Here is a 24388-nt window from a genome sequence, read left to right on the forward strand (position 1 = left end):
ACTCTGACCCAGCTCGCTCCAGCATTTATGTGCCAGGAGGGCGGGGCTTCTCACCTCGCAACCAATAGCAACCGATAACCACCTTCAGCATTGTATGATGCTTCATGAATTGTTTCTTTCACACACTAATAAACTGTATTGTTGTTTTTTAATTTTTTACAGGTACTAGGCGAATAATGTCGATCAGCAGGCACTTGCAGCAGGTAAGTAGGCACCTTTGTGCATAATTCAGGTGAGTACAGGGAACTCGAGGTCCATAGGAACCCGGCACTGGCTTGGTTAGGTGAAGGAAAATCCAGAATCCGAATCCCGAAGGATTCGAAAACGGTTGTGCACGGTCCTGAGTCCCACCGGCCGCCAAGAGTCACAAGCACACCCCCAAATCACACACAACAGCCAACACTTCCCCACAGAAAGCCAACGCCAGTCTAAAATATTTTTTTAGGCTCTGTAAAAAATCCCAAACCCGGGCTACAGCCACACGGGCTGTTTTTCTCAGGGGTGTGTGAAGAAAAACCGATGGTAGGTTAAGGTTTAGATGTGGTTAAGGGGTATATTACTCTAAAAGTACACATCTCAACGTCTGTATGGACGGAGAAGAAAAATTGAATAAACATATATTGTGCTCAGACGCATCACCACCCTAATGATGCCGGCTGTTTATTTTTAAATGTCTTCAAATTTTGTCATTCAGGTCTGTCGCGACGCGTTTCGAACCTTCCCACAGTGTTCTCATCAGGCGAATTCAATGACAAAATGACTCTGACCCAGCTCGCTCCAGCATTTATGTGCCAGGAGGGCGGGGCTTCTCACCTCGCAACCAATAGCAACCGATAACCACCTTCAGCATTGTATGATGCTTCATGAATTGTTTCTTTCACACACTAATAAACTGTATTGTTGTTTTTTAATTTTTTACAGGTACTAGGCGAATAATGTCGATCAGCAGGCACTTGCAGCAGGTAAGTAGGCACCTTTGTGCATAATTCAGGTGAGTACAGGGAACTCGAGGTCCATAGGAACCCGGCACTGGCTTGGTTAGGTGAAGGAAAATCCAGAATCCGAATCCCGAAGGATTCGAAAACGGTTGTGCACGGTCCTGAGTCCCACCGGCCGCCAAGAGTCACAAGCACACCCCCAAATCACACACACAACAGCCAACACTTCCCCACAGAAAGCCAACGCCAGTCTAAAATATTTTTTTAGGCTCTGTAAAAAATCCCAAACCCGGGCTACAGCCACACGGGCTGTTTTTCTCAGGGGTGTGTGAAGAAAAACCGATGGTAGGTTAAGGTTTAGATGTGGTTAAGGGGTATATTACTCTAAAAGTACACATCTCAACGTCTGTATGGACGGAGAAGAAAAATTGAATAAACATATATTGTGCTCAGACGCATCACCACCCTAATGATGCCGGCTGTTTATTTTTAAATGTCTTCAAATTTTGTCATTCAGGTCTGTCGCGACGCGTTTCGAACCTTCCCACAGTGTTCTCATCAGGCGAATTCAATGACAAAATGACTCTGACCCAGCTCGCTCCAGCATTTATGTGCCAGGAGGGCGGGGCTTCTCACCTCGCAACCAATAGCAACCGATAACCACCTTCAGCATTGTATGATGCTTCATGAATTGTTTCTTTCACACACTAATAAACTGTATTGTTGTTTTTTAATTTTTTACAGGTACTAGGCGAATAATGTCGATCAGCAGGCACTTGCAGCAGGTAAGTAGGCACCTTTGTGCATAATTCAGGTGAGTACAGGGAACTCGAGGTCCATAGGAACCCGGCACTGGCTTGGTTAGGTGAAGGAAAATCCAGAATCCGAATCCCGAAGGATTCGAAAACGGTTGTGCACGGTCCTGAGTCCCACCGGCCGCCAAGAGTCACAAGCACACCCCCAAATCACACACACAACAGCCAACACTTCCCCACAGAAAGCCAACGCCAGTCTAAAATATTTTTTTAGGCTCTGTAAAAAATCCCAAACCCGGGCTACAGCCACACGGGCTGTTTTTCTCAGGGGTGTGTGAAGAAAAACCGATGGTAGGTTAAGGTTTAGATGTGGTTAAGGGGTATATTACTCTAAAAGTACACATCTCAACGTCTGTATGGACGGAGAAGAAAAATTGAATAAACATATATTGTGCTCAGACGCATCACCACCCTAATGATGCCGGCTGTTTATTTTTAAATGTCTTCAAATTTTGTCATTCAGGTCTGTCGCGACGCGTTTCGAACCTTCCCACAGTGTTCTCATCAGGCGAATTCAATGACAAAATGACTCTGACCCAGCTCGCTCCAGCATTTATGTGCCAGGAGGGCGGGGCTTCTCACCTCGCAACCAATAGCAACCGATAACCACCTTCAGCATTGTATGATGCTTCATGAATTGTTTCTTTCACACACTAATAAACTGTATTGTTGTTTTTTAATTTTTTACAGGTACTAGGCGAATAATGTCGATCAGCAGGCACTTGCAGCAGGTAAGTAGGCACCTTTGTGCATAATTCAGGTGAGTACAGGGAACTCGAGGTCCATAGGAACCCGGCACTGGCTTGGTTAGGTGAAGGAAAATCCAGAATCCGAATCCCGAAGGATTCGAAAACGGTTGTGCACGGTCCTGAGTCCCACCGGCCGCCAAGAGTCACAAGCACACCCCCAAATCACACACACAACAGCCAACACTTCCCCACAGAAAGCCAACGCCAGTCTAAAATATTTTTTTAGGCTCTGTAAAAAATCCCAAACCCGGGCTACAGCCACACGGGCTGTTTTTCTCAGGGGTGTGTGAAGAAAAACCGATGGTAGGTTAAGGTTTAGATGTGGTTAAGGGGTATATTACTCTAAAAGTACACATCTCAACGTCTGTATGGACGGAGAAGAAAAATTGAATAAACATATATTGTGCTCAGACGCATCACCACCCTAATGATGCCGGCTGTTTATTTTTAAATGTCTTCAAATTTTGTCATTCAGGTCTGTCGCGACGCGTTTCGAACCTTCCCACAGTGTTCTCATCAGGCGAATTCAATGACAAAATGACTCTGACCCAGCTCGCTCCAGCATTTATGTGCCAGGAGGGCGGGGCTTCTCACCTCGCAACCAATAGCAACCGATAACCACCTTCAGCATTGTATGATGCTTCATGAATTGTTTCTTTCACACACTAATAAACTGTATTGTTGTTTTTTAATTTTTTACAGGTACTAGGCGAATAATGTCGATCAGCAGGCACTTGCAGCAGGTAAGTAGGCACCTTTGTGCATAATTCAGGTGAGTACAGGGAACTCGAGGTCCATAGGAACCCGGCACTGGCTTGGTTAGGTGAAGGAAAATCCAGAATCCGAATCCCGAAGGATTCGAAAACGGTTGTGCACGGTCCTGAGTCCCACCGGCCGCCAAGAGTCACAAGCACACCCCCAAATCACACACAACAGCCAACACTTCCCCACAGAAAGCCAACGCCAGTCTAAAATATTTTTTTAGGCTCTGTAAAAAATCCCAAACCCGGGCTACAGCCACACGGGCTGTTTTTCTCAGGGGTGTGTGAAGAAAAACCGATGGTAGGTTAAGGTTTAGATGTGGTTAAGGGGTATATTACTCTAAAAGTACACATCTCAACGTCTGTATGGACGGAGAAGAAAAATTGAATAAACATATATTGTGCTCAGACGCATCACCACCCTAATGATGCCGGCTGTTTATTTTTAAATGTCTTCAAATTTTGTCATTCAGGTCTGTCGCGACGCGTTTCGAACCTTCCCACAGTGTTCTCATCAGGCGAATTCAATGACAAAATGACTCTGACCCAGCTCGCTCCAGCATTTATGTGCCAGGAGGGCGGGGCTTCTCACCTCGCAACCAATAGCAACCGATAACCACCTTCAGCATTGTATGATGCTTCATGAATTGTTTCTTTCACACACTAATAAACTGTATTGTTGTTTTTTAATTTTTTACAGGTACTAGGCGAATAATGTCGATCAGCAGGCACTTGCAGCAGGTAAGTAGGCACCTTTGTGCATAATTCAGGTGAGTACAGGGAACTCGAGGTCCATAGGAACCCGGCACTGGCTTGGTTAGGTGAAGGAAAATCCAGAATCCGAATCCCGAAGGATTCGAAAACGGTTGTGCACGGTCCTGAGTCCCACCGGCCGCCAAGAGTCACAAGCACACCCCCAAATCACACACACAACAACCAACACTTCCCCACAGAAAGCCAACGCCAGTCTAAAATATTTTTTTAGGCTCTGTAAAAAATCCCAAACCCGGGCTACAGCCACACGGGCTGTTTTTCTCAGGGGTGTGTGAAGAAAAACCGATGGTAGGTTAAGGTTTAGATGTGGTTAAGGGGTATATTACTCTAAAAGTACACATCTCAACGTCTGTATGGACGGAGAAGAAAAATTGAATAAACATATATTGTGCTCAGACGCATCACCACCCTAATGATGCCGGCTGTTTATTTTTAAATGTCTTCAAATTTTGTCATTCAGGTCTGTCGCGACGCGTTTCGAACCTTCCCACAGTGTTCTCATCAGGCGAATTCAATGACAAAATGACTCTGACCCAGCTCGCTCCAGCATTTATGTGCCAGGAGGGCGGGGCTTCTCACCTCGCAACCAATAGCAACCGATAACCACCTTCAGCATTGTATGATGCTTCATGAATTGTTTCTTTCACACACTAATAAACTGTATTGTTGTTTTTTAATTTTTTACAGGTACTAGTCGAATAATGTCGATCAGCAGGCACTTGCAGCAGGTAAGTAGGCACCTTTGTGCATAATTCAGGTGAGTACAGGGAACTCGAGGTCCATAGGAACCCGGCACTGGCTTGGTTAGGTGAAGGAAAATCCAGAATCCGAATCCCGAAGGATTCGAAAACGGTTGTGCACGGTCCTGAGTCCCACCGGCCGCCAAGAGTCACAAGCACACCCCCAAATCACACACACAACAGCCAACACTTCCCCACAGAAAGCCAACGCCAGTCTAAAATATTTTTTTAGGCTCTGTAAAAAATCCCAAACCCGGGCTACAGCCACACGGGCTGTTTTTCTCAGGGGTGTGTGAAGAAAAACCGATGGTAGGTTAAGGTTTAGATGTGGTTAAGGGGTATATTACTCTAAAAGTACACATCTCAACGTCTGTATGGACGGAGAAGAAAAATTGAATAAACATATATTGTGCTCAGACGCATCACCACCCTAATGATGCCGGCTGTTTATTTTTAAATGTCTTCAAATTTTGTCATTCAGGTCTGTCGCGACGCGTTTCGAACCTTCCCACAGTGTTCTCATCAGGCGAATTCAATGACAAAATGACTCTGACCCAGCTCGCTCCAGCATTTATGTGCCAGGAGGGCGGGGCTTCTCACCTCGCAACCAATAGCAACCGATAACCACCTTCAGCATTGTATGATGCTTCATGAATTGTTTCTTTCACACACTAATAAACTGTATTGTTGTTTTTTAATTTTTTACAGGTACTAGGCGAATAATGTCGATCAGCAGGCACTTGCAGCAGGTAAGTAGGCACCTTTGTGCATAATTCAGGTGAGTACAGGGAACTCGAGGTCCATAGGAACCCGGCACTGGCTTGGTTAGGTGAAGGAAAATCCAGAATCCGAATCCCGAAGGATTCGAAAACGGTTGTGCACGGTCCTGAGTCCCACCGGCCGCCAAGAGTCACAAGCACACCCCCAAATCACACACACAACAGCCAACACTTCCCCACAGAAAGCCAACGCCAGTCTAAAATATTTTTTTAGGCTCTGTAAAAAATCCCAAACCCGGGCTACAGCCACACGGGCTGTTTTTCTCAGGGGTGTGTGAAGAAAAACCGATGGTAGGTTAAGGTTTAGATGTGGTTAAGGGGTATATTACTCTAAAAGTACACATCTCAACGTCTGTATGGACGGAGAAGAAAAATTGAATAAACATATATTGTGCTCAGACGCATCACCACCCTAATGATGCCGGCTGTTTATTTTTAAATGTCTTCAAATTTTGTCATTCAGGTCTGTCGCGACGCGTTTCGAACCTTCCCACAGTGTTCTCATCAGGCGAATTCAATGACAAAATGACTCTGACCCAGCTCGCTCCAGCATTTATGTGCCAGGAGGGCGGGGCTTCTCACCTCGCAACCAATAGCAACCGATAACCACCTTCAGCATTGTATGATGCTTCATGAATTGTTTCTTTCACACACTAATAAACTGTATTGTTGTTTTTTAATTTTTTACAGGTACTAGGCGAATAATGTCGATCAGCAGGCACTTGCAGCAGGTAAGTAGGCACCTTTGTGCATAATTCAGGTGAGTACAGGGAACTCGAGGTCCATAGGAACCCGGCACTGGCTTGGTTAGGTGAAGGAAAATCCAGAATCCGAATCCCGAAGGATTCGAAAACGGTTGTGCACGGTCCTGAGTCCCACCGGCCGCCAAGAGTCACAAGCACACCCCCAAATCACACACAACAGCCAACACTTCCCCACAGAAAGCCAACGCCAGTCTAAAATATTTTTTTAGGCTCTGTAAAAAATCCCAAACCCGGGCTACAGCCACACGGGCTGTTTTTCTCAGGGGTGTGTGAAGAAAAACCGATGGTAGGTTAAGGTTTAGATGTGGTTAAGGGGTATATTACTCTAAAAGTACACATCTCAACGTCTGTATGGACGGAGAAGAAAAATTGAATAAACATATATTGTGCTCAGACGCATCACCACCCTAATGATGCCGGCTGTTTATTTTTAAATGTCTTCAAATTTTGTCATTCAGGTCTGTCGCGACGCGTTTCGAACCTTCCCACAGTGTTCTCATCAGGCGAATTCAATGACAAAATGACTCTGACCCAGCTCGCTCCAGCATTTATGTGCCAGGAGGGCGGGGCTTCTCACCTCGCAACCAATAGCAACCGATAACCACCTTCAGCATTGTATGATGCTTCATGAATTGTTTCTTTCACACACTAATAAACTGTATTGTTGTTTTTTAATTTTTTACAGGTACTAGGCGAATAATGTCGATCAGCAGGCACTTGCAGCAGGTAAGTAGGCACCTTTGTGCATAATTCAGGTGAGTACAGGGAACTCGAGGTCCATAGGAACCCGGCACTGGCTTGGTTAGGTGAAGGAAAATCCAGAATCCGAATCCCGAAGGATTCGAAAACGGTTGTGCACGGTCCTGAGTCCCACCGGCCGCCAAGAGTCACAAGCACACCCCCAAATCACACACACAACAACCAACACTTCCCCACAGAAAGCCAACGCCAGTCTAAAATATTTTTTTAGGCTCTGTAAAAAATCCCAAACCCGGGCTACAGCCACACGGGCTGTTTTTCTCAGGGGTGTGTGAAGAAAAACCGATGGTAGGTTAAGGTTTAGATGTGGTTAAGGGGTATATTACTCTAAAAGTACACATCTCAACGTCTGTATGGACGGAGAAGAAAAATTGAATAAACATATATTGTGCTCAGACGCATCACCACCCTAATGATGCCGGCTGTTTATTTTTAAATGTCTTCAAATTTTGTCATTCAGGTCCTGTCGCGACGCGTTTCGAACCTTCCCACAGTGTTCTCATCAGGCGAATTCAATGACAAAATGACTCTGACCCAGCTCGCTCCAGCATTTATGTGCCAGGAGGGCGGGGCTTCTCACCTCGCAACCAATAGCAACCGATAACCACCTTCAGCATTGTATGATGCTTCATGAATTGTTTCTTTCACACACTAATAAACTGTATTGTTGTTTTTTAATTTTTTACAGGTACTAGTCGAATAATGTCGATCAGCAGGCACTTGCAGCAGGTTAGTAGGCACCTTTGTGCATAATTCAGGTGAGTACAGGGAACTCGAGGTCCATAGGAACCCGGCACTGGCTTGGTTAGGTGAAGGAAAATCCAGAATCCGAATCCCGAAGGATTTCGAAAACGGTTGTGCACGGTCCTGAGTCCACCGGCCGCCAAGAGTCACAAGCACACCCCCAAATCACACTCACACAGCCAACACTTCCCCCACAGAGAAGCCAACGCCAGTCTAAAATATTTTTTTAGGCTCTGTAAAAAATCCCAAACCCGGGCTACAGCCACACGGGCTGTTTTTCTCAGGGGTGTGTGAAGAAAAACCGATGGTAGGTTAAGGTTTAGATGTGGTTAAGGGGTATATTACTCTAAAAGTACACATCTCAACGTCTGTATGGACGGAGAAGAAAAATTGAATAAACATATATTGTGCTCAGACGCATCACCACCCTAATGATGCCGGCTGTTTATTTTTAAATGTCTTCAAATTTTGTCATTCAGGTCTGTCGCGACGCGTTTCGAACCTTCCCACAGTGTTCTCATCAGGCGAATTCAATGACAAAATGACTCTGACCCAGCTCGCTCCAGCATTTATGTGCCAGGAGGGCGGGGCTTCTCACCTCGCAACCAATAGCAACCGATAACCACCTTCAGCATTGTATGATGCTTCATGAATTGTTTCTTTCACACACTAATAAACTGTATTGTTGTTTTTTTAATTTTTTACAGGTACTAGGCGAATAATGTCGATCAGCAGGCACTTGCAGCAGGTAAGTAGGCACCTTTGTGCATAATTCAGGTGAGTACAGGGAACTCGAGGTCCATAGGAACCCGGCACTGGCTTGGTTAGGTGAAGGAAAATCCAGAATCCGAATCCCGAAGGATTCGAAAACGGTTGTGCACGGTCCTGAGTCCCACCGGCCGCCAAGAGTCACAAGCACACCCCCAAATCACACACACAACAGCCAACACTTCCCCACAGAAAGCCAACGCCAGTCTAAAATATTTTTTTAGGCTCTGTAAAAAATCCCAAACCCGGGCTACAGCCACACGGGCTGTTTTTCTCAGGGGTGTGTGAAGAAAAACCGATGGGTAGGTTAAGGTTTAGATGTGGTTAAGGGGTATATTACTCTAAAAGTACACATCTCAACGTCTGTATGGACGGAGAAGAAAAATTGAATAAACATATATTGTGCTCAGACGCATCACCACCCTAATGATGCCGGCTGTTTATTTTTAAATGTCTTCAAATTTTGTCATTCAGGTCTGTCGCGACGCGTTTCGAACCTTCCCACAGTGTTCTCATCAGGCGAATTCAATGACAAAATGACTCTGACCCAGCTCGCTCCAGCATTTATGTGCCAGGAGGGCGGGGCTTCTCACCTCGCAACCAATAGCAACCGATAACCACCTTCAGCATTGTATGATGCTTCATGAATTGTTTCTTTCACACACTAATAAACTGTATTGTTGTTTTTTAATTTTTTACAGTGTACTAGGCGAATAATGTCGATCAGCAGGCACTTGCAGCAGGTAAGTAGGCACCTTTGTGCATAATTCAGGTGAGTACAGGGAACTCGAGGTCCATAGGAACCCGGCACTGGCTTGGTTAGGTGAAGGAAAATCCAGAATCCGAATCCCGAAGGATTCGAAAACGGTTTGTGCACGGTCCTGAGTCCCACCGGCCGCCAAGAGTCACAAGCACACCCCCAAATCACACACAACAGCCAACACTTCCCCACAGAAAGCCAACGCCAGTCTAAATATTTTTTTAGGCTCTGTAAAAAATCCCAAACCCGGGCTACAGCCACACGGGCTGTTTTTCTCAGGGGGTGTGTGAAGAAAAACCGATGGTAGGTTAAGGTTTAGATGTGGTTAAGGGGTATATTACTCTAAAAGTACACATCTCAAACGTCTGTATGGACGGAGAAGAAAAATTGAATAAACATATATTGTGCTCAGACCGCATCACCACCCTAATGATGCCGGCTGTTTATTTTTAAATGTCTTCAAATTTTGTCATTCAGGTCTGTCGCGACGCGTTTCGAACCTTCCCACAGTGTTCTCATCAGGCGAATTCAATGACAAAATGACTCTGACCCGCTCGCTCCAGCATTTATGTGCCAGGAGGGCGGGGCTTCTCACCTCGCAACCAATAGCAACCGATAACCACCTTCAGCATTGTATGATGCTTCATGAATTGTTTCTTTCACACACTAATAAACTGTATTGTTGTTTTTTAATTTTTTACAGGTACTAGGCGAATAATGTCGATCAGCAGGCACTTGGCAGCAGGTAAGTAGGCACCTTTGTGCATAATTCAGGTGAGTACAGGGAACTCGAGGTCCATAGGAACCCGGCACTGGCTTGGTTAGGTGAAGGAAAATCCAGAATCCGAATCCCGAAGGATTCGAAAACGGTTGTGCACGTCCTGAGTCCCACCGGCCGCCAAGAGTCACAAGCACACCCCCAAATCACACACAACAGCCAACACTTCCCCCACAGAAAGCCAACGCCAGTCTAAAATATTTTTTTAGGCTCTGTAAAAAATCCCAAACCCGGGCTACAGCCACACGGGCTGTTTTCTCAGGGGTGTGTGAAGAAAAACCGATGGTAGGTTAAGGTTTAGATGTGGTTTAAGGGGTATATTACTCTAAAGAGTACACATCTCAACGTCTGTATGACGGAGAGAAAAATTGAATAAACATATATTGTGCTCAGACGCATCACCACCCTAATGATGCCGGCTGTTTATTTTTAAATGTCTTCAAATTTTGTCATTCAGGTCTGTCGCGACGCGTTTCGAACCTTCCACAGTGTTCTCATCAGGCGAATTCAATGACAAAATGACTCTGACCCAGCTCGCTCCAGCATTTATGTGCCAGGAGGGCGGGGCTTCTCACCTCGCAACACAATAGCAACCGATAAACCACCTTCAGCATTGTATGATGCTTCATGAATTGTTTCTTTCACACACTAATAAACTGTATTGTTGTTTTTTAATTTTTTACAGGTACTAGGCGAATAATGTCGATCAGCAGGCACTTGCAGCAGGTAAGTAGGCACCTTTGTGCATAATTCAGGGTGAGTACAGGGAACTCGAGGTCCATAGGAACCCCGGCACTGGCTTGGTTAGGTGAAGGAAAATCCAGAATCCGAATCCCGAAGGATTCGAAAACGGTTGTGCACTGGTCCTGAGTCCCACCGGCCGCCAAGAGTCACAAGCACACCCCCAAATCACACACAACAGCCAACACTTCCCCACAGAAAGCCAACGCCAGTCTAAAATATTTTTTAGGCTCTGTAAAAAATCCCAAACCCGGGCTACAGCCACACGGGCTGTTTTTCTCAGGGGTGTGTGAAGAAAAACCGATGGTAGGTTAAGGTTTAGATGTGGTTAAGGTGTATATTACTCTAAAAGTACACATCTCAACGTCTGTATGGACGGAGAAGAAAAATTGAATAAACATATATTGTGCTCAGACGCATCACCACCCTAATGATGCCGGCTGTTTATTTTAAAATGTCTTCAAATTTTGTCATTCAGGTCTGTCGCGACGCGTTTCGAACCTTCCCACAGTGTTCTCATCAGGCGAATTCAATGACAAAATGACTCTGACCCAGCTCGCTCCAGCATTTATGTGCCAGGAGGGCGGGGCTTCTCACCTCGCAACCAATAGCAACCGATAACCACCTTCAGCATTGTATGATGCTTCATGAATTGTTTCTTTCACACACTAATAAACTGTATTGTTGTTTTTTAATTTTTTACAGGTACTAGGCGAATAATGTCGATCAGCAGGCACTTGCAGCAGGTAAGTAGGCACCTTTGTGCATAATTCAGGTGAGTACAGGGAACTCGAGGTCCATAGGAACCCGGCACTGGCTTGGTTAGGTGAAGGAAAATCCAGAATCCGAATCCCGAAGGATTCGAAAACGGTTGTGCACGGTCCTGAGTCCCACCGGCCGCCAAGAGTCACAAGCACACCCCCAAATCACACACACAACAGCCAACACTTCCCCACAGAAAGCCAACGCCAGTCTAAAATATTTTTTTAGGCTCTGTAAAAAATCCCAAACCCGGGCTACAGCCACACGGGCTGTTTTTCTCAGGGGTGTGTGAAGAAAAACCGATGGTAGGTTAAGGTTTAGATGTGGTTAAGGGGTATATTACTCTAAAAGTACACATCTCAACGTCTGTATGGACGGAGAAGAAAAATTGAATAAACATATATTGTGCTCAGACGCATCACCACCCTAATGATGCCGGCTGTTTATTTTTAAATGTCTTCAAATTTTGTCATTCAGGTCTGTCGCGACGCGTTTCGAACCTTCCCACAGTGTTCTCATCAGGCGAATTCAATGACAAAATGACTCTGACCCAGCTCGCTCCAGCATTTATGTGCCAGGAGGGCGGGGCTTCTCACCTCGCAACCAATAGCAACCGATAACCACCTTCAGCATTGTATGATGCTTCATGAATTGTTTCTTTCACACACTAATAAACTGTATTGTTGTTTTTTAATTTTTTACAGGTACTAGGCGAATAATGTCGATCAGCAGGCACTTGCAGCAGGTAAGTAGGCACCTTTGTGCATAATTCAGGTGAGTACAGGGAACTCGAGGTCCATAGGAACCCGGCACTGGCTTGGTTAGGTGAAGGAAAATCCAGAATCCGAATCCCGAAGGATTCGAAAACGGTTGTGCACGGTCCTGAGTCCCACCGGCCGCCAAGAGTCACAAGCACACCCCCAAATCACACACAACAGCCAACACTTCCCCACAGAAAGCCAACGCCAGTCTAAAATATTTTTTTAGGCTCTGTAAAAAATCCCAAACCCGGGCTACAGCCACACGGGCTGTTTTTCTCAGGGGTGTGTGAAGAAAAACCGATGGTAGGTTAAGGTTTAGATGTGGTTAAGGGGTATATTACTCTAAAAGTACACATCTCAACGTCTGTATGGACGGAGAAGAAAAATTGAATAAACATATATTGTGCTCAGACGCATCACCACCCTAATGATGCCGGCTGTTTATTTTTAAATGTCTTCAAATTTTGTCATTCAGGTCTGTCGCGACGCGTTTCGAACCTTCCCACAGTGTTCTCATCAGGCGAATTCAATGACAAAATGACTCTGACCCAGCTCGCTCCAGCATTTATGTGCCAGGAGGGCGGGGCTTCTCACCTCGCAACCAATAGCAACCGATAACCACCTTCAGCATTGTATGATGCTTCATGAATTGTTTCTTTCACACACTAATAAACTGTATTGTTGTTTTTTAATTTTTTACAGGTACTAGGCGAATAATGTCGATCAGCAGGCACTTGCAGCAGGTAAGTAGGCACCTTTGTGCATAATTCAGGTGAGTACAGGGAACTCGAGGTCCATAGGAACCCGGCACTGGCTTGGTTAGGTGAAGGAAAATCCAGAATCCGAATCCCGAAGGATTCGAAAACGGTTGTGCACGGTCCTGAGTCCCACCGGCCGCCAAGAGTCACAAGCACACCCCCAAATCACACACAACAGCCAACACTTCCCCACAGAAAGCCAACGCCAGTCTAAAATATTTTTTTAGGCTCTGTAAAAAATCCCAAACCCGGGCTACAGCCACACGGGCTGTTTTTCTCAGGGGTGTGTGAAGAAAAACCGATGGTAGGTTAAGGTTTAGATGTGGTTAAGGGGTATATTACTCTAAAAGTACACATCTCAACGTCTGTATGGACGGAGAAGAAAAATTGAATAAACATATATTGTGCTCAGACGCATCACCACCCTAATGATGCCGGCTGTTTATTTTTAAATGTCTTCAAATTTTGTCATTCAGGTCTGTCGCGACGCGTTTCGAACCTTCCCACAGTGTTCTCATCAGGCGAATTCAATGACAAAATGACTCTGACCCAGCTCGCTCCAGCATTTATGTGCCAGGAGGGCGGGGCTTCTCACCTCGCAACCAATAGCAACCGATAACCACCTTCAGCATTGTATGATGCTTCATGAATTGTTTCTTTCACACACTAATAAACTGTATTGTTGTTTTTTAATTTTTTACAGGTACTAGGCGAATAATGTCGATCAGCAGGCACTTGCAGCAGGTAAGTAGGCACCTTTGTGCATAATTCAGGTGAGTACAGGGAACTCGAGGTCCATAGGAACCCGGCACTGGCTTGGTTAGGTGAAGGAAAATCCAGAATCCGAATCCCGAAGGATTCGAAAACGGTTGTGCACGGTCCTGAGTCCCACCGGCCGCCAAGAGTCACAAGCACACCCCCAAATCACACACAACAGCCAACACTTCCCCACAGAAAGCCAACGCCAGTCTAAAATATTTTTTTAGGCTCTGTAAAAAATCCCAAACCCGGGCTACAGCCACACGGGCTGTTTTTCTCAGGGGTGTGTGAAGAAAAACCGATGGTAGGTTAAGGTTTAGATGTGGTTAAGGGGTATATTACTCTAAAAGTACACATCTCAACGTCTGTATGGACGGAGAAGAAAAATTGAATAAACATATATTGTGCTCAGACGCATCACCACCCTAATGATGCCGGCTGTTTATTTTTAAATGTCTTCAAATTTTGTCATTCAGGTCTGTCGCGACGCGTTTCGAACCTTCCCACAGTGTTCTCATCAGGCGAATTCAATGACAAAATGACTCTGACCCAGCTCGCTCCAGCATTTATGTGCCAGGAGGGCGGGGCTTCTCACCTCGCAACCAATAGCAACCGATAACCACCTTCAGCATTGTATGATGCTTCATGAATTGTTTCTTTCACACACTAATAAACTGTATTGTTGTTTTTTAATTTTTTACAGGTACTAGGCGAATAATGTCGATCAGCAGGCACTTGCAGCAGGTAAGTAGGCACCTTTGTGCATAATTCAGGTGAGTACAGGGAACTCGAGGTCCATAGGAACCCGGCACTGGCTTGGTTAGGTGAAGGAAAATCCAGAATCCGAATCCCGAAGGATTCGAAAACGGTTGTGCACGGTCCTGAGTCCCACCGGCCGCCAAGAGTCACAAGCACACCCCCAAATCACACACACAACAGCCAACACTTCCCCACAGAAAGCCAACGCCAGTCTAAAATATTTTTTTAGGCTCTGTAAAAAATCCCAAACCCGGGCTACAGCCACACGGGCTGTTTTTCTCAGGGGTGTGTGAAGAAAAACCGATGGTAGGTTAAGGTTTAGATGTGGTTAAGGGGTATATTACTCTAAAAGTACACATCTCAACGTCTGTATGGACGGAGAAGAAAAATTGAATAAACATATATTGTGCTCAGACGCATCACCACCCTAATGATGCCGGCTGTTTATTTTTAAATGTCTTCAAATTTTGTCATTCAGGTCTGTCGCGACGCGTTTCGAACCTTCCCACAGTGTTCTCATCAGGCGAATTCAATGACAAAATGACTCTGACCCAGCTCGCTCCAGCATTTATGTGCCAGGAGGGCGGGGCTTCTCACCTCGCAACCAATAGCAACCGATAACCACCTTCAGCATTGTATGATGCTTCATGAATTGTTTCTTTCACACACTAATAAACTGTATTGTTGTTTTTTAATTTTTTACAGGTACTAGTCGAATAATGTCGATCAGCAGGCACTTGCAGCAGGTAAGTAGGCACCTTTGTGCATAATTCAGGTGAGTACAGGGAACTCGAGGTCCATAGGAACCCGGCACTGGCTTGGTTAGGTGAAGGAAAATCCAGAATCCGAATCCCGAAGGATTCGAAAACGGTTGTGCACGGTCCTGAGTCCCACCGGCCGCCAAGAGTCACAAGCACACCCCCAAATCACACACACAACAGCCAACACTTCCCCACAGAAAGCCAACGCCAGTCTAAAATATTTTTTTAGGCTCTGTAAAAAATCCCAAACCCGGGCTACAGCCACACGGGCTGTTTTTCTCAGGGGTGTGTGAAGAAAAACCGATGGTAGGTTAAGGTTTAGATGTGGTTAAGGGGTATATTACTCTAAAAGTACACATCTCAACGTCTGTATGGACGGAGAAGAAAAATTGAATAAACATATATTGTGCTCAGACGCATCACCACCCTAATGATGCCGGCTGTTTATTTTTAAATGTCTTCAAATTTTGTCATTCAGGTCTGTCGCGACGCGTTTCGAACCTTCCCACAGTGTTCTCATCAGGCGAATTCAATGACAAAATGACTCTGACCCAGCTCGCTCCAGCATTTATGTGCCAGGAGGGCGGGGCTTCTCACCTCGCAACCAATAGCAACCGATAACCACCTTCAGCATTGTATGATGCTTCATGAATTGTTTCTTTCACACACTAATAAACTGTATTGTTGTTTTTTAATTTTTTACAGGTACTAGGCGAATAATGTCGATCAGCAGGCACTTGCAGCAGGTAAGTAGGCACCTTTGTGCATAATTCAGGTGAGTACAGGGAACTCGAGGTCCATAGGAACCCGGCACTGGCTTGGTTAGGTGAAGGAAAATCCAGAATCCGAATCCCGAAGGATTCGAAAACGGTTGTGCACGGTCCTGAGTCCCACCGGCCGCCAAGAGTCACAAGCACACCCCCAAATCACACACAACAGCCAACACTTCCCCACAGAAAGCCAACGCCAGTCTAAAATATTTTTTTAGGCTCTGTAAAAAATCCCAAACCCGGGCTACAGCCACACGGGCTGTTTTTCTCAGGGGTGTGTGAAGAAAAACCGATGGTAGGTTAAGGTTTAGATGTGGTTAAGGGGTATATTACTCTAAAAGTACACATCTCAACGTCTGTATGGACGGAGAAGAAAAATTGAATAAACATATATTGTGCTCAGACGCATCACCACCCTAATGATGCCGGCTGTTTATTTTTAAATGTCTTCAAATTTTGTCATTCAGGTCTGTCGCGACGCGTTTCGAACCTTCCCACAGTGTTCTCATCAGGCGAATTCAATGACAAAATGACTCTGACCCAGCTCGCTCCAGCATTTATGTGCCAGGAGGGCGGGGCTTCTCACCTCGCAACCAATAGCAACCGATAACCACCTTCAGCATTGTATGATGCTTCATGAATTGTTTCTTTCACACACTAATAAACTGTATTGTTGTTTTTTAATTTTTTACAGGTACTAGGCGAATAATGTCGATCAGCAGGCACTTGCAGCAGGTAAGTAGGCACCTTTGTGCATAATTCAGGTGAGTACAGGGAACTCGAGGTCCATAGGAACCCGGCACTGGCTTGGTTAGGTGAAGGAAAATCCAGAATCCGAATCCCGAAGTATTCGAAAACGGTTGTGCACGGTCCTGAGTCCCACCGGCCGCCAAGAGTCACAAGCACACCCCCAAATCACACACAACAGCCAACACTTCCCCACAGAAAGCCAACGCCAGTCTAAAATATTTTTTTAGGCTCTGTAAAAAATCCCAAACCCGGGCTACAGCCACACGGGCTGTTTTTCTCAGGGGTGTGTGAAGAAAAACCGATGGTAGGTTAAGGTTTAGATGTGGTTAAGGGGTATATTACTCTAAAAGTACACATCTCAACGTCTGTATGGACGGAGAAGAAAAATTGAATAAACATATATTGTGCTCAGACGCATCACCACCCTAATGATGCCGGCTGTTTATTTTTAAATGTCTTCAAATTTTGTCATTCAGGTCTGTCGCGACGCGTTTCGAACCTTCCCACAGTGTTCTCATCAGGCGAATTCAATGACAAAATGACTCTGACCCAGCTCGCTCCAGCATTTATGTGCCAGGAGGGCGGGGCTTCTCACCTCGCAACCAATAGCAACCGATAACCACCTTCAGCATTGTATGATGCTTCATGAATTGTTTCTTTCACACACTAATAAACTGTATTGTTGTTTTTTAATTTTTTACAGGTACTAGGCGAATAATGTCGATCAGCAGGCACTTGCAGCAGGTAAGTAGGCACCTTTGTGCATAATTCAGGTGAGTACAGGGAACTCGAGGTCCATAGGAACCCGGCACTGGCTTGGTTAGGTGAAGGAAAATCCAGAATCCGAATCCCGAAGGATTCGAAAACGGTTGTGCACGGTCCTGAGTCCCACCGGCCGCCAAGAGTCACAAGCACACCCCCAAATCACACACAACAGCCAACACTTCCCCACAGAAAGCCAACGCCAGTCTAAAATATTTTTTTAGGCTCTGTAAAAAATCCCAAACCCGGGCTACAGCCACACGGGCTGTTTTTCTCAGGGGTGTGTGAAGAAAAACCGATGGTAGGTTAAGGTTTAGATGTGGTTAAGGGGTATATTACTCTAAAAGTACACATCTCAACGTCTGTATGGACGGAGAAGAAAAATTGAATAAACATATATTGTGCTCAGACGCATCACCACCCTAATGATGCCGGCTGTTTATTTTTAAATGTCTTCAAATTTTGTCATTCAGGTCTGTCGCGACGCGTTTCGAACCTTCCCACAGTGTTCTCATCAGGCGAATTCAATGACAAAATGACTCTGACCCAGCTCGCTCCAGCATTTATGTGCCAGGAGGGCGGGGCTTCTCACCTCGCAACCAATAGCAACCGATAACCACCTTCAGCATTGTATGATGCTTCATGAATTGTTTCTTTCACACACTAATAAACTGTATTGTTGTTTTTTAATTTTTTACAGGTACTAGGCGAATAATGTCGATCAGCAGGCACTTGCAGCAGGTAAGTAGGCACCTTTGTGCATAATTCAGGTGAGTACAGGGAACTCGAGGTCCATAGGAACCCGGCACTGGCTTGGTTAGGTGAAGGAAAATCCAGAATCCGAATCCCGAAGGATTCGAAAACGGTTGTGCACGGTCCTGAGTCCCACCGGCCGCCAAGAGTCACAAGCACACCCCCAAATCACACACACAACAGCCAACACTTCCCCACAGAAAGCCAACGCCAGTCTAAAATATTTTTTTAGGCTCTGTAAAAAATCCCAAACCCGGGCTACAGCCACACGGGCTGTTTTTCTCAGGGGTGTGTGAAGAAAAACCGATGGTAGGTTAAGGTTTAGATGTGGTTAAGGGGTATATTACTCTAAAAGTACACATCTCAACGTCTGTATGGACGGAGAAGAAAAATTGAATAAACATATATTGTGCTCAGACGCATCACCACCCTAATGATGCCGGCTGTTTATTTTTAAATGTCTTCAAATTTTGTCATTCAGGTCTGTCGCGACGCGTTTCGAACCTTCCCACAGTGTTCTCATCAGGCGAATTCAATGACAAAATGACTCTGACCCAGCTCGCTCCAGCATTTATGTGCCAGGAGGGCGGGGCTTCTCACCTCGCAACCAATAGCAACCGATAACCACCTTCAGCATTGTATGATGCTTCATGAATTGTTTCTTTCACACACTAATAAACTGTATTGTTGTTTTTTAATTTTTTACAGGTACTAGGCGAATAATGTCGATCAGCAGGCACTTGCAGCAGGTAAGTAGGCACCTTTGTGCATAATTCAGGTGAGTACAGGGAACTCGAGGTCCATAGGAACCCGGCACTGGCTTGGTTAGGTGAAGGAAAATCCAGAATCCGAATCCCGAAGGATTCGAAAACGGTTGTGCACGGTCCTGAGTCCCACCGGCCGCCAAGAGTCACAAGCACACCCCCAAATCACACACAACAGCCAACACTTCCCCACAGAAAGCCAACGCCAGTCTAAAATATTTTTTTAGGCTCTGTAAAAAATCCCAAACCCGGGCTACAGCCACACGGGCTGTTTTTCTCAGGGGTGTGTGAAGAAAAACCGATGGTAGGTTAAGGTTTAGATGTGGTTAAGGGGTATATTACTCTAAAAGTACACATCTCAACGTCTGTATGGACGGAGAAGAAAAATTGAATAAACATATATTGTGCTCAGACGCATCACCACCCTAATGATGCCGGCTGTTTATTTTTAAATGTCTTCAAATTTTGTCATTCAGGTCTGTCGCGACGCGTTTCGAACCTTCCCACAGTGTTCTCATCAGGCGAATTCAATGACAAAATGACTCTGACCCAGCTCGCTCCAGCATTTATGTGCCAGGAGGGCGGGGCTTCTCACCTCGCAACCAATAGCAACCGATAACCACCTTCAGCATTGTATGATGCTTCATGAATTGTTTCTTTCACATACTAATAAACTGTATTGTTGTTTTTTAATTTTTTACAGGTACTAGGCGAATAATGTCGATCAGCAGGCACTTGCAGCAGGTAAGTAGGCACCTTTGTGCATAATTCAGGTGAGTACAGGGAACTCGAGGTCCATAGGAACCCGGCACTGGCTTGGTTAGGTGAAGGAAAATCCAGAATCCGAATCCCGAAGGATTCGAAAACGGTTGTGCACGGTCCTGAGTCCCACCGGCCGCCAAGAGTCACAAGCACACCCCCAAATCACACACACAACAGCCAACACTTCCCCACAGAAAGCCAACGCCAGTCTAAAATATTTTTTTAGGCTCTGTAAAAAATCCCAAACCCGGGCTACAGCCACACGGGCTGTTTTTCTCAGGGGTGTGTGAAGAAAAACCGATGGTAGGTTAAGGTTTAGATGTGGTTAAGGGGTATATTACTCTAAAAGTACACATCTCAACGTCTGTATGGACGGAGAAGAAAAATTGAATAAACATATATTGTGCTCAGACGCATCACCACCCTAATGATGCCGGCTGTTTATTTTTAAATGTCTTCAAATTTTGTCATTCAGGTCTGTCGCGACGCGTTTCGAACCTTCCCACAGTGTTCTCATCAGGCGAATTCAATGACAAAATGACTCTGACCCAGCTCGCTCCAGCATTTATGTGCCAGGAGGGCGGGGCTTCTCACCTCGCAACCAATAGCAACCGATAACCACCTTCAGCATTGTATGATGCTTCATGAATTGTTTCTTTCACACACTAATAAACTGTATTGTTGTTTTTTAATTTTTTACAGGTACTAGGCGAATAATGTCGATCAGCAGGCACTTGCAGCAGGTAAGTAGGCACCTTTGTGCATAATTCAGGTGAGTACAGGGAACTCGAGGTCCATAGGAACCCGGCACTGGCTTGGTTAGGTGAAGGAAAATCCAGAATCCGAATCCCGAAGGATTCGAAAACGGTTGTGCACGGTCCTGAGTCCCACCGGCCGCCAAGAGTCACAAGCACACCCCCAAATCACACACAACAGCCAACACTTCCCCACAGAAAGCCAACGCCAGTCTAAAATATTTTTTTAGGCTCTGTAAAAAATCCCAAACCCGGGCTACAGCCACACGGGCTGTTTTTCTCAGGGGTGTGTGAAGAAAAACCGATGGTAGGTTAAGGTTTAGATGTGGTTAAGGGGTATATTACTCTAAAAGTACACATCTCAACGTCTGTATGGACGGAGAAGAAAAATTGAATAAACATATATTGTGCTCAGACGCATCACCACCCTAATGATGCCGGCTGTTTATTTTTAAATGTCTTCAAATTTTGTCATTCAGGTCTGTCGCGACGCGTTTCGAACCTTCCCACAGTGTTCTCATCAGGCGAATTCAATGACAAAATGACTCTGACCCAGCTCGCTCCAGCATTTATGTGCCAGGAGGGCGGGGCTTCTCACCTCGCAACCAATAGCAACCGATAACCACCTTCAGCATTGTATGATGCTTCATGAATTGTTTCTTTCACACACTAATAAACTGTATTGTTGTTTTTTAATTTTTTACAGGTACTAGGCGAATAATGTCGATCAGCAGGCACTTGCAGCAGGTAAGTAGGCACCTTTGTGCATAATTCAGGTGAGTACAGGGAACTCGAGGTCCATAGGAACCCGGCACTGGCTTGGTTAGGTGAAGGAAAATCCAGAATCCGAATCCCGAAGGATTCGAAAACGGTTGTGCACGGTCCTGAGTCCCACCGGCCGCCAAGAGTCACAAGCACACCCCCAAATCACACACACAACAGCCAACACTTCCCCACAGAAAGCCAACGCCAGTCTAAAATATTTTTTTAGGCTCTGTAAAAAATCCCAAACCCGGGCTACAGCCACACGGGCTGTTTTTCTCAGGGGTGTGTGAAGAAAAACCGATGGTAGGTTAAGGTTTAGATGTGGTTAAGGGGTATATTACTCTAAAAGTACACATCTCAACGTCTGTATGGACGGAGAAGAAAAATTGAATAAACATATATTGTGCTCAGACGCATCACCACCCTAATGATGCCGGCTGTTTATTTTTAAATGTCTTCAAATTTTGTCATTCAGGTCTGTCGCGACGCGTTTCGAACCTTCCCACAGTGTTCTCATCAGGCGAATTCAATGACAAAATGACTCTGACCCAGCTCGCTCCAGCATTTATGTGCCAGGAGGGCGGGGCTTCTCACCTCGCAACCAATAGCAACCGATAACCACCTTCAGCATTGTATGATGCTTCATGAATTGTTTCTTTCACACACTAATAAACTGTATTGTTGTTTTTTAATTTTTTACAGGTACTAGGCGAATAATGTCGATCAGCAGGCACTTGCAGCAGGTAAGTAGGCACCTTTGTGCATAATTCAGGTGAGTACAGGGAACTCGAGGTCCATAGGAACCCGGCACTGGCTTGGTTAGGTGAAGGAAAATCCAGAATCCGAATCCCGAAGGATTCGAAAACGGTTGTGCACGGTCCTGAGTCCCACCGGCCGCCAAGAGTCACAAGCACACCCCCAAATCACACACACAACAGCCAACACTTCCCCACAGAAAGCCAACGCCAGTCTAAAATATTTTTTTAGGCTCTGTAAAAAATCCCAAACCCGGGCTACAGCCACACGGGCTGTTTTTCTCAGGGGTGTGTGAAGAAAAACCGATGGTAGGTTAAGGTTTAGATGTGGTTAAGGGGTATATTACTCTAAAAGTACACATCTCAACGTCTGTATGGACGGAGAAGAAAAATTGAATAAACATATATTGTGCTCAGACGCATCACCACCCTAATGATGCCGGCTGTTTATTTTTAAATGTCTTCAAATTTTGTCATTCAGGTCTGTCGCGACGCGTTTCGAACCTTCCCACAGTGTTCTCATCAGGCGAATTCAATGACAAAATGACTCTGACCCAGCTCGCTCCAGCATTTATGTGCCAGGAGGGCGGGGCTTCTCACCTCGCAACCAATAGCAACCGATAACCACCTTCAGCATTGTATGATGCTTCATGAATTGTTTCTTTCACACACTAATAAACTGTATTGTTGTTTTTTAATTTTTTACAGGTACTAGGCGAATAATGTCGATCAGCAGGCACTTGCAGCAGGTAAGTAGGCACCTTTGTGCATAATTCAGGTGAGTACAGGGAACTCGAGGTCCATAGGAACCCGGCACTGGCTTGGTTAGGTGAAGGAAAATCCAGAATCCGAATCCCGAAGGATTCGAAAACGGTTGTGCACGGTCCTGAGTCCCACCGGCCGCCAAGAGTCACAAGCACACCCCCAAATCACACACACAACAGCCAACACTTCCCCACAGAAAGCCAACGCCAGTCTAAAATATTTTTTTAGGCTCTGTAAAAAATCCCAAACCCGGGCTACAGCCACACGGGCTGTTTTTCTCAGGGGTGTGTGAAGAAAAACCGATGGTAGGTTAAGGTTTAGATGTGGTTAAGGGGTATATTACTCTAAAAGTACACATCTCAACGTCTGTATGGACGGAGAAGAAAAATTGAATAAACATATATTGTGCTCAGACGCATCACCACCCTAATGATGCCGGCTGTTTATTTTTAAATGTCTTCAAATTTTGTCATTCAGGTCTGTCGCGACGCGTTTCGAACCTTCCCACAGTGTTCTCATCAGGCGAATTCAATGACAAAATGACTCTGACCCAGCTCGCTCCAGCATTTATGTGCCAGGAGGGCGGGGCTTCTCACCTCGCAACCAATAGCAACCGATAACCACCTTCAGCATTGTATGATGCTTCATGAATTGTTTCTTTCACACACTAATAAACTGTATTGTTGTTTTTTAATTTTTTACAGGTACTAGGCGAATAATGTCGATCAGCAGGCACTTGCAGCAGGTAAGTAGGCACCTTTGTGCATAATTCAGGTGAGTACAGGGAACTCGAGGTCCATAGGAACCCGGCACTGGCTTGGTTAGGTGAAGGAAAATCCAGAATCCGAATCCCGAAGGATTCGAAAACGGTTGTGCACGGTCCTGAGTCCCACCGGCCGCCAAGAGTCACAAGCACACCCCCAAATCACACACACAACAGCCAACACTTCCCCACAGAAAGCCAACGCCAGTCTAAAATATTTTTTTAGGCTCTGTAAAAAATCCCAAACCCGGGCTACAGCCACACGGGCTGTTTTTCTCAGGGGTGTGTGAAGAAAAACCGATGGTAGGTTAAGGTTTAGATGTGGTTAAGGGGTATATTACTCTAAAAGTACACATCTCAACGTCTGTATGGACGGAGAAGAAAAATTGAATAAACATATATTGTGCTCAGACGCATCACCACCCTAATGATGCCGGCTGTTTATTTTTAAATGTCTTCAAATTTTGTCATTCAGGTCTGTCGCGACGCGTTTCGAACCTTCCCACAGTGTTCTCATCAGGCGAATTCAATGACAAAATGACTCTGACCCAGCTCGCTCCAGCATTTATGTGCCAGGAGGGCGGGGCTTCTCAC

The 24388-nt window shown here is 45.5% G+C and overlaps 2 long non-coding RNA genes across 6 annotated transcripts; both read left to right on the forward strand.

The window, feature by feature from the left end:
- The first annotated feature begins 7547 nt into the window (after positions 1–7547).
- Positions 7548–24278, forward strand: LOC128021920 (uncharacterized). Of its 4 annotated transcripts, none has more exons than XR_008185821.1 (2): positions 7548–7808; positions 23777–24278. It is a non-coding gene; the product is annotated as an uncharacterized LOC128021920 (long non-coding RNA). The 4 variants fall into 4 exon arrangements; XR_008185819.1 differs by lacking the exon at positions 23777–24278 and adding an exon at positions 23016–23517; XR_008185818.1 differs by lacking the exon at positions 23777–24278 and adding an exon at positions 22255–22756.
- Positions 10299–20475, forward strand: LOC128021919 (uncharacterized). 2 transcript variants are annotated; one of them, XR_008185817.1, is made up of 2 exons: positions 10299–10418; positions 19538–20475. It is a non-coding gene; the product is annotated as an uncharacterized LOC128021919 (long non-coding RNA). The 2 variants fall into 2 exon arrangements; XR_008185816.1 differs by lacking the exon at positions 10299–10418 and adding an exon at positions 10922–11180.
- Positions 24279–24388: the final 110 nt, after the last annotated feature.

The sequence above is a fragment of the Carassius gibelio genome, chromosome A11, assembly GCF_023724105.1.
Source record: "Carassius gibelio isolate Cgi1373 ecotype wild population from Czech Republic chromosome A11, carGib1.2-hapl.c, whole genome shotgun sequence".
NCBI lineage: Eukaryota > Metazoa > Chordata > Actinopteri > Cypriniformes > Cyprinidae > Carassius > Carassius gibelio.